This window comes from Epinephelus moara, chromosome 14 (assembly GCF_006386435.1).
Source record: "Epinephelus moara isolate mb chromosome 14, YSFRI_EMoa_1.0, whole genome shotgun sequence".
Classification (NCBI taxonomy): Eukaryota; Metazoa; Chordata; class Actinopteri; order Perciformes; family Serranidae; genus Epinephelus; species Epinephelus moara.
In genome coordinates this window covers 21,951,928-21,963,653 of record NC_065519.1, presented here as the reverse complement: position 1 = coordinate 21,963,653, position 11,726 = coordinate 21,951,928, and positions in this window count along the sequence as shown.

Sequence of the window (11,726 nt, the reverse complement as noted above, 5' to 3'; positions counted from 1 at the left end):
CAGTTATAACTGCTTGTAGCTGCTTTAAAGTTAATGTGCACTAAAGTCAGGACATAAATAAGGTCAGCAGACTGAATGATGTCATCCGTGATGTGAACACGTACTTAGAGTCCAAATGCGTCACATGTAAATCATCAAATGAAATTTGAGAAGCTGTGCTATCTGGGATAATTGCAGCCTCTTATTTGGGTAGATTTTACTCAATGATATAATCAATCTCAACATTTTGTAAACTTCAGTATATCTGAGTCATTTGCACAAGCACACAGATATATTACAGTCTGTCATAAGTAATATTGATCATTTTGAGCTGATCAGAGTGTTCCATATGCGGCATGCTTTACAGACAGATTTCATCTCACTGCCTTAGTATAAAAAACAGGGGTTTAGACTCAGTTAAACTTTGGGAGACTTGGCAATCGCTGTAACATCTGAAATTACTCCTAATCTCAGTTCCCAGAAAGTGGTTGGGAAACGGCTTCTTGCTGTGCAGTTGGAGCCCCCTGACTCGTCCAGCCTGTAAATATTCTGTTTTTCGTGAGGTGCCAATGCGATAAGTTTTGGCATGCGTGAGGAAGGTCTGGTTGATGCACAGTGAGCACTGACGCAGCAGGCTGAGGAGTGAGAGGCAGCATTGCTCTCTGGGATGACTGAGTCATGAGTTTTCTGGATATGAAAGTCAGATAAAGGTTCATCTGCCCTTGAATTTAAAGTCACAGGGTTCATAGTTAATTTGGTCAAACTGAGCAGAAGGAAGAGAGCCGACTCTTTAATGTGTGCTAGAAGCTGCCTGGGGATGATGTTCATTTGAGGAGCATAAAATCTACCTGAGAACCAGGATTTTGCCCTAAATTCTATCTTTAATACCACGATTTCTGCATCCTCTGTGCTCTGTCTTTGTGGCAGTTAAATCAGCTCTTATTGCAGTTCATAAAAAGAAAAATGAAAGCTTTAGATTTAAACCCCCCAAGGGAGGCATAAATAGACAGCCTCTTCAGCCAGACGCTGTCTTCCCCCTCTTACAGAATGTATCTGCCGCTCTGTATTAAATTGTTTTAAGAGAGTGTTAACGTTCTTCAATTTACATGTTTTATTCCTGTCATAGAAATATTACTGCTGCTTAATGATGGTGACATAGAGTTCAGTAACGCTGGCTGTTGTACTGTTTTTGCACATGTGAAAACCTTCTCAGTGATTTAATGCTCTACATGAGGATAAGTTAGTGCACTAAAGAGTTCACCACCTAGCCACACTTTGAGTTTTCAGCAGGATTCTGAATCTTCCTCTTTGCAGACCAGAAAGTTTCTGTGAATTAACACAGTGCCTCAGAAACAGATGCCATCTGGTTTGCAGTGCAGCTTGGCCAACTGAAACTTGAGCCAAAATCAAGAAGAACATCAATTAATTCAAAGTTTTAATTTGTAAGGCATGTACTGGATTGTAAAGGAAATGCTTGGAAGTGAATATGATGATTGAAATTAGGCTTTAATTATGAATTCAAATTTTATAAAGGCAGTGCTCTGCATACTGTACCTCTTCACGTTTTATGATCTGTCAGCTGGGCCTTATTCACTAAATTCAGTTTAGCAATGAGGCACATTTTTACTCTGCGACATGAACATACCAAATTATCATTTGCACAGGATGCTGCCTGGTGTTAATGACTTGATTACAACGGTTGTAGTCTCATAACGTCAGGAGCTAGGGGCGATGCAATCTCATATTGGCAGAAAATTGTGTGTTAACTCAAAAGTATGTAATTAGAAAAGGACAAATATTGTAAAGTCTGGGTATTTGCTATGAACACAAATTCAGTCACACAGAGATAGTGCAATCTGACAGTTGTGTTATTTAATGCAATATTTCTTCTGGACTGCCAACAAAAGATTTTCATGAATAATAATCTCACTTAAAAAGAGAAAAACAAGATAATTTACTTGTGGTTTCTCTGATGCTGTCATACTCCTGAGGTGTCGTGTCTGAAAATATAAAATATAAAATCTGAAAATAAAAAAAAGGGACATAATTAAATATTTAAAGGGACAGTTGGTGTTTGGAATCCCTGAAAGGCAGCAGTACATCTGTTGTTAGTGGCCATTAGTTTTAATTGCAGGCAATAATTGACTCTTGTGTCCCTCTAGAGGCAGTTATCTGATTTCCTGAAATCAAAACATAAAAACATACAGATGACAAACCTTTTTGTACATTGCATTAATGTCCCCTACATGAGGGAGCACTGGATTTAAAAAGTCATATACCCGAATGTATCATTAGTGCAGATGAGTGCAGTTAAAAGAAACTTCAGACGTGCTGGCAAAGTGATGCTTTGATGATCCGTCTGTAATGTGCAGCTCCCAGCTGAGAATATCTATATCCTTAAGAACATGTTCTGTCCATGATAAGTGCAAAAAACACCAAACCATAACAAGACTCACTCTGCTTTTCCTTAATCTTGAACATGTTTGAGCAAAACATTACTTTTCTTTCCACTATATTATTCAGTGCCTGTGGGAATGGCCCCAGTTGTGCGATTAGCAGGTTGACCAGAGGGTGGCACTCTGGTAACAGCTGTAAAAATGATTGTAAACAACATAAAATCATGGAACAGAAAGGGAGGATAAATATAGCACCACCATTTTACTCATACTATGGAACCAGGATATGTATTAAAAACTGAGATCCTGAGAATAAAATGCACAAGTTCAGTAATCCTGCTTTTACAAAAACTATGTTTGAGATATAAGAATTAAAAAAGTAAATATATTAATCCCTAATTCAGCTACAGTCAAATTAATTTAAATTAGTGACACTTAAATGTAATATAGCTTTGCTGCAAGCATTGTTTTTGCATATACACAATGCTATAAATATAATATGACTATTTTACGACACTAATGTTCCAGTATGAGAAGGCATTCAGTACCCTGTGTTAGACTAACACACATACACAGTGTCATCTGCAGAACATACAAGAAACAATACACAGGAATCTGTGTCATACAATGATAAAAATAAACAAACAAAACACCCACCACCGTCACGCTCCTTCCTTCGATTCAGCAGTGTGAAGCGGAAGAAAAATCTCACAAGCTATTATTCATTAAAGTTAATGAGATGACACGTGGTAATGGCTGCATGTACTTCCAGTCCATTTAAATTTTTAATGTTCAATTGAAGTGTTTTATCTAGAAGTAAAAGCTTGAATTAGAGACTGAAGCTGTAAGTGTAAGTGTAAAATGCATTCACTGTGTAGTAAATGTATATATAATTATTCATGTAAGTTCTGTTCCAAAGGTTTCAAGTTCTCCTTCACTCCTGAAACAACAGCGTGTGCCTGCCACCATGTATTTCAGTACTTACATGCTTTCTATAAGGACAACGACAAGTTATATTTCCTTCCTCTTTTGCTCACTGGTACATCTATTAGTAAGGGTGAGGGCAGTCTACACATTGACTCTGCAGTTCAGACGATGTTGAATAAAACATTGCACACAGCCAAAGCAAATGATGTATCAATAACCCAATCAGGTGTTGCTGCACAGCATGTGCTTTGGACCATTTCCTGTTTCTGAAAACTCCCCAGAGATTTCGTTATCAGCGAGCATCGATTCCTTCTAAACTGCTCTCTGGTGACGGTGACCATAAGAAAAGAGTGTGACCCTGCATCTTTGCCTCCTTAACGAACTAAGTGGTTTAATAAGTCTGTATCTGAGAAGGAAAGGGGCTTCACGGGGTCAGAGGGGATATGGATCAATGTTTCTTCAAGAACATAGGTGTAGTTTTGGGGGAAAGCAGGGGACACATACCTGGGAATATTTAGAGCATGTGCACTTGCAGGCTCTCACATATTGTTTGTATGCTTTCCTATGAAAAGCAATGCACCCAAATTCATACATACCCCAAGTATATTGAAAGGCTGCCACCACATGACCAATGCACTAACGGCAGTAAACAAGTAAGCAGTCCCAAGCTCTTATGAGGACACAGGTTGGGGTGGTGGATGTGTCACGAAAGAACTGACTTTTGCCTGGAACTTTCCCCTGTTTGGATCCGTGTAAACTTTGAGTGAACTTCGAATCATTTTAGGGTACATCCTCACCATGTTTCTTTTCCTAAACCTAACCACAGTAACGTAACTTTTAGTGTACAATCTCACCAAAATGCAGGAATTTAAGTGTTTGATGCTCTGAAATTTACCCTATACCCCCTGTTTCATGTGTCCTCCCAGTAATACCAGTGCAGATGTGCAACTTTAACTCACTTACCTGTCATAAAACAACTTGCTATTAAGAGATTTAATATCAGGCAGAGAACTAAAGGAATCGTTAGTATTTTGGGAGGAAATACACGTACATGTTCTCTTGTCAAGAGTTAGATAAGAAGATTGATGCCAGTCTGTTAATGTAAGGCTACTGGCAGCAGCCAGTTACCAAAGCTTGTCATTAAAACTGGAAACAGACTGAACATTGAATTTAATAATTCATACTTCCATGATTAGTGCAAATGAATGCAGTTAAGAGAAACATCACACAAACTTGCAGAGTTATGCTTTGATGGTCCTTCTGTAATGTGCAGCTCCCAGATGAGAATATATACATCCTTAAGATCATGTTCTGTCCATGATAACTGCAGAAGAGGGCACGTTGCCTATCAGGCACAGCCCTATATTCACACCTATTTTCACCAGCTTTTATTCTCTGGTTTTATGGTACCAAAAGACTGTTAATGCAACATTATTTAGATGGTGTTTACAGACAAAACTTTTATTCCCTTGGTCAGTGGCTCTACTGTATGTGTTTGAGGGACTATGAAAAACAAGAGTTCAGTGAATCAAAGTGGACACAACGGCTGGAGCCGCTTGGAGAAGATGATTCAAAGCGACACAGGTTCTGACCCACTGGGCTGTGTGTTCAGCCACGCGTCCCCACCACCTCACCAGCCACAAATCTACTAGAACAATTGCGGCCTTTCTTCACCATTCTTCATTAAAGAACAAATGACAGAGGCTGGTGCAGAGGGCTCCGTGGAGACCTTCCAAATCCCTTAATATATCTCGCAGTCAATACCCATCTCAACCTTGAATTCCCAGTGTCAGCATGCCATCAGAGTTCAACGAGTTTGACTCTGGGAATTGACCCTCCTGGCTGATTTCCTCCCGTATTAGATCATACTTAATGAGCTGTGGGGAGAGAGGCTTTAGGCTGAGTGTTCAATGGGACCATTAATCTGCCTGTGGAGCAGAAGAGGGACACCGATCTCTACAGTCAACTCCACTGTAATGGAGCTGATGTAGTGCTGCAGAGGGAGGATACTTCAGTGTTAACATCACAACATTAAAAGAAACTGACCATCCACAGTGAAGTCAGCTGTGGTTCAATGGCTGCTGTGTATTGGATTGAGGTTTATGTCCTGATTAATGGTCTGTTGGCTCAGACTCAACTGACTATACTGCTTCTGGGGCTGATGTCCCTCTGATCCTGATTGTAGGATGTGATGGGGTGAAGGAACCTGGACTTTCTTTGAGAATGCACTTTCTCCTGTTCTATTTATGTCTGTGGGTGTGTGTGTGTGTGTGTGTGTGTGTGTATGTATGTTGAAATCTGAATTGTGAATTACATATAAAAACTGATGTCAGACCCCTTTGCATGGTGTGTTCTTTTTTTAACATAAGCGTGCATGTTTCCATGTAAGCTGAATCTCAGCGTCTATTTGATGGACTGCATTCAAATTTTTGTACAGACATTCATGTTTCCCAGATGACCCTCCTAGTTACTTTTCATCTAGTGCCATCATGAGGTTGACATTTGTGGTTTGAGTGAAATGTCTCAGCAAGTCCTGACAGTCAAATGTACCCCAGAAATTTGAAAACGTAGATGATCCGCTGACTCTGTACAGTCGCTCCATCATCAGGTTACACTTTCAGTTTGTCCAATTAATTGGTTTATGGCATGATAACTGACATTCCCATTATCCTCAGCTGTACTTTGTGTTGCCAAATAGCAAATGATAGCATGCTAACACGCTAAACTCAGATGGTTAACACGGTGAACATAACACCTGCTAAACAGCAGCATGTTAACTGTTGAGCCTTACAGAGCTGTAGACTCTTGGTATATTTCTGAAATCTTGTTATTAAAATAAAATGTTGGTACCACTTTCTCATAAGCCACTCTTTACAGAGGGGTAATAAATCATAACTTATGGTTTTATTAAGAGTCAAAAGGATACTTTGCCAATTTTAAATTAGATTTATATCATAACAGTGTGGGTAGTATGTGTACATGATCTGTGGTGAACTTCCCTCCATCTTGCCAGCGCCCAGATCTCCCTGCTCATCTCTGCTCAAATGCATCATTCACTGGATTTGCACAGGCTCTGGGATTGTTGCTTGAACTACAGATGAATGCCACCACCACTGACACAAAAAAGTATAGAAGTGGATCAAGGGAAAGACCCCCCCATCTGTCTCTCAAACTAAGATCAAACGCCAAAACTAAGTGGCACTGATCACATATAAACCAAGATCCTCCAATTGTGTTGCCTATTTCTTGCCTAAAATGTCTTCAGACACATATGTTTACTTACTGTCTTACCTAAATTCGACATTGCTTGTGACCAGTTTGCCGCCATATTGTTTCCTGTGTCAAAACAGCCAAGGTGGCATTACCTCACCCACCAGCAGGGGCGTTAATTGGTCCACCCTGGTAGTTGTTGGTTTTCTGAGCAAAAGTGAATGCCACAGTCCTTTTCTCTGTCTTCTCTGGTCATACAACACAAAATTCAAAAGTATTTGCATCTTTCTACTGCATTGACAGCCCGCATTTATGAAAAGACCATTTTCTGCAGTGAAATATTTCTGTACTAAATAATTCAGTGAGGCTTTACTGATCTGTTACAGGCCATTTATGAGAGCTTCGAAGGTGTTGTGAAAAATCTTTTTTAGTGGTCAGGCATAAATCCATTTAGGAAACTTATTAATGTTGCTACAGACCTGATGAATTAAAAACTCATTTTTAATGATTTAGTAACATAAACTACAGATCTGATGGTTTATTCGAAAGTGAGAAACTCATCAGCATTTATTAGCTTATTAGTGATCTACAAAACATAGATAAATGATTCATTTACAGTTGACAAAACCCATGAAACTTAAAATCCCTTTAAAACAGTAAAGAGTGCCATCTGATTTTTGTATTGAGGCTGAAAACATTTTTCATCTCAGCATGTTTGTTTACTATAATGCAGTCATTTTTCTGTCAACACCCCAGCGGTGCAATAGAAATAAAATATCTGCAGATGCAATCTGTCGACGAGCATCTGTTACAGTAAACATCCTGAAATCATCTAAATTCCAAGCAGGAGAGAGTGACACAGCCCCTGAGCTAATATCGATGTGGACATTACTAACAACCCTGCCTGGTCAATCAGACTAAATGTCCCGTCCCTGCTGTTGTCGTCCAGCCTTTGCTCCTCAGCCCCCTCACACGAGCGGCCTAATCCATCATCCTGACTGCAGTGAGGAGGGATGAAGCATGCTGAAAAGCTACACTGAGGGATTTAACTTTGTTATCTCCAGAGACCATAAATCTCCAGCAGTCTTCTCCTCCCAGATCCAGCAGGTGAGATTAAACTTCACCCAGAGGAGTACAGCCTTTGTCTACTTTTATAAAATGAGAAGAGAGACACACTGCGTCAGGGTTATATGTTTAAACACAGGGGATAGAATAAGGGATGCATAGATATCAGAGAGATAGTTAACCATGTGACGCACATGTGTACAAGGCTGCTGTGATACTGTTTTACTGCTCAGTCCCTTAAATTAGGTTTACATTAGTATATTGTGTAGTGCTTGAGTTGTCTAAGAGAGCAATATAATGGCTGAATAAACAAATTATCTTAACTTGTTCATGACAAACAATGTGCCCAAATGGAGAGAAAACCTCTCAGTAAATCCTAAATAGACACATTTATTTACTTAAGAATCTAAAACTTGTGTTTTAGTTATTGTTATTTTACACTGACATTTGACCTTCACGGTGCAGAATGATACACAAAGTTCCAAACTAGAAGATATTTTCACATTTATCTGCTGAAGGAGGCCTTCAGCTGTACTTACCTTATATCTGAGTTTAAGACATCATGTGCATGGATGGATTACTGAACAAGCCTACCGGGCAGAGGCCCAGAGGCCTAAAGTGTCAGGGCTCCCCCCCAGGCTTCATCTGCAAAATGTCACTCGAAGAGACACGTACCGACCAGGAAGATTCTCAAAATAACCACAAAAAGATGCAAAGGAACTGCAAAGAGCCACAAAACGGGCAAAACAACCACAAAGAGACACAACAACCAAAAAAGAAGCAAAACCACCACAAAGTCTGTGTTTCTTGCTCCTATGTAGGTGAGGTGGTGATGCCTTGTGTGCATATCCATGTCAAATGACTGTCTCATGTGTGAGTATGATTTCGTGACATCACAACTCTTTTAAAAGTTGGTTCTGATCAAATATCTACATACACAATTTGAATTTTTATGGAAAAACAACATCAGACATAAATTATTTCTCAAAACAAAGTATTTTCATATGTCCGGAGGGGATTTTTAAGGATTTTTTTTGCCTTTCAACCTTTTAAACACCTGTTACACCCAACATGCTCTGAAGTTTCTTCTTCATCTAATAAATGGGCAGCATCTCCAAATGCATCTTATGTTTTCAAGACAAAGACACACACGCTGTGACATCATATACCCAGAGCAAAGACATATACATGAATGAAGGGGAACGAAAAATCTATACAGCACAATGAACGATGTCAAAGCTCGTGCAGTATTCCGTTAACACATGCTTCTCCCTGGCAATCTCCTAATGATGTGATAGAGAGCTTTACTGTAGCAGTCGTTTAGATTGGTGTATTGATTGTCCTTTAACCATATAGCATAAGGTCAAAAGCTAAGTGCCTTTTTATGTCCAGCCAGCCACATGTTTAAAGCATACTGTGATTTCCATTTTGCTGACGGTTTCAGTGACGTGCCTCCAGCGTCGCCTGTCAGGCAACATTAAATCATGTGTACATGTTTTACAATGTACGGCCACATGTGGAGATGCTGACCTTCAGAAAAACGGATACCTAGACAGTTGCTTATGAAATTTTCATGTGCAAAAACACTTCCAGTTTGAGGTAGTAGTGTTATTCAGGCTAATTGGCTGCTGGGTCTGCTGTGTTGTACATGTGACAGTGGCGACTTGAGAGAGAAGAACCAGAGAGTCTGTAGTGTGGACTGTACATACAGTATCCATCTTCCACAAAGAGCATGTTCAAACAGGCATGAAACATTGCAGGGAGTGAATTGGCATGACAGAGAGGCGAAGATCTGTGTATCGTCTATTTTTAAAAACGCAGTCTGGTCATTGTATATTTTATTTATGCGCGGACTGGCATTCTTAAAAGAGAGCAAGCATTCGCCAATCGCCTCCTCGAGGCAAATTAACTACTGTTGCTCAAGAGAGACAAAGAGGAGATCCTATAGGCTGCTCAGTGCTCTGTGAGACTTCACAAGCAGGTGACTGTTTTTCTTTGCATGGAGACAACAAAGAAAGGTCATAGGAGGCTTTAAAGGACATTATGATATTTCATCTTGTGCACAACCACAATGGATAAAGAGGGAAAGTAAAATCAACACTCTGTCTTGTTGTGCAAGAGAATGGCCTCTAAAGTAAGAAGCCAAATATCACATTCTTTGCCTAAAAATTTGATTATCGTACTATAAATCTGTTTCGATAGAATATTTATTTATTCCTTGTTACACTCACATTCCTTTATCTCCCTCTAATTAAAGCCATACGTTACCAAAGAGACCTGGTGATCAAAGTTATTAAATATTTACCAGGCTTTCAAACATGACCTTTGCAGGCCAACGCGCCACGCAGCCACAGTTGAGCTCACTATATTCAAATGACAGCCCCTTCTTCTGCCGAACAGAACCTCTTTCTCTCTCCCTGCTGCACGAGCCAGGTTATCTTTAGTGCACATTGAATATTTATACAGCAGGTGGCTGGGGAGTCGGTCACTGATCTCTAAGGTGACTTGCTGAGCCTCTGTGGGGGGTGCTCGTGCGCTGGGGTTGGCCTGGGATGAAGTCACATGGGACATATTGTCTCCTCGGTGTGTCCTTTTATTCCACTTAGTCAAAAGGATTAGGTTTTATGGCTGAATGCCTACCACGAGCACCGAGGAGAAGAGTCAATGAGCTATTAGAGAGAGGCAGTGATGGTCAAACTCTCATTTATCTCCAAAAATACAACATACCTCAGCATCAAAATCAGAACCAGGATCTAAAAATAGAAGCCACACTCTTTGCACACAAGCTGCACAGAATAAGCACAGCTGTACAGTAACAGAGAGATTTCTCATCACACCACAAGTGAAACAAATAATGGGAAATGTTTAAGGGTCTAATGAGCATGTTATTAAGCTGTGGCCCTTTGATTTATTCTCCTGAAATAGAAGAGGTTAGAGGAGAGGAAGGTGATGCTCATCATGCACAGAGGGGGTTGTGTCCAGGGGATGCTCTGAATACCAATCATGTTGTCGGAGATTGAAGTCAGCCTCATCCTGTCCTCATGGCTGGGGGACAATAAGACATGATATTAAAAAGGATACGAGAAGAATCCTCCTTTCATGATAGCTTTTAAAACATCGCTCCAAGAATCGAATGATTTCTATGGAGATCACTTGACGATGATGAAACTCTACAGTGCAGTATGTGTGCATTTAAAATCTAAAAGCCAGAACTTGCATTGTCACAGCTCATGCATAAACAGTTTTCTTAATGTGGGTTATGGCTGCAAAGACTTTTAATGAGCCCGCCGCTGTCAGAGAGCAATTTTCCCTTTGAGGTGGATTCTTTTTTTAAATGCATTAGCAGCTGATAGAAAATAATAACTCAGACGAGTACCTTAGAATCGAGAGGGGGCAACCAATGCACAATCTTAGCTGTTTACATTTTGCATTGCATAAACTATACAGAATAGTGGAGCACCACAGCAAAAAGTAGGCGACTGAAGAAAACTTTTTTTGGACTGTAGCTGCACAGACTTGTAAGAAAGTGTCCAATAATAAATGAGCAATTCTCAAAAAGCGTGGAGAAACTTTCTGGGCATTGGCATTTCATTGTTGTAGCCACAAAGCTGTCCCTGAACTGAATGTGTGAGATAAGTGCTTTGGAGCACAAACAAACTGAAACAAAAGAACATGAGGTGGAGATTGGTTTAGTAAGTAAGAGAGGGGGAGGAAGCACTTCTGGAGTCCAAGGGCATCATAAACCCCGGCATGTGTCTGCACAACAATGCCAACAGGGGCGCAAATTCTCCACACACTGGGAATCGATTTCACACAGAGAGGGGAGGACTTGGAAAGAGGCGTATCGGAGAGGCACTGAAATACTGCATCTTGTGTTATTGGATTTGGAGCCCAGTTTTCTTTTTCTTTTTCTTTTTTTTTGCGCAGCATCTGCAAGCTGGGGGATCCAGTCGAGTGGAGCCAGCCCGGAAACCTGTGGCCAAGTAAAAGAGAGGAAAGAGGAAAAGAGATTGTTCTGGGTTTAACTTTAGAGTAAAATTCATGTCATAATAAAGGCTTGAAAATAATACAAAAAAACTTTATTTGTGGCATAAAAGCAATGTGCACTAACTTCATAATCTGTCAGCTATTATATTATACTTACAGGAA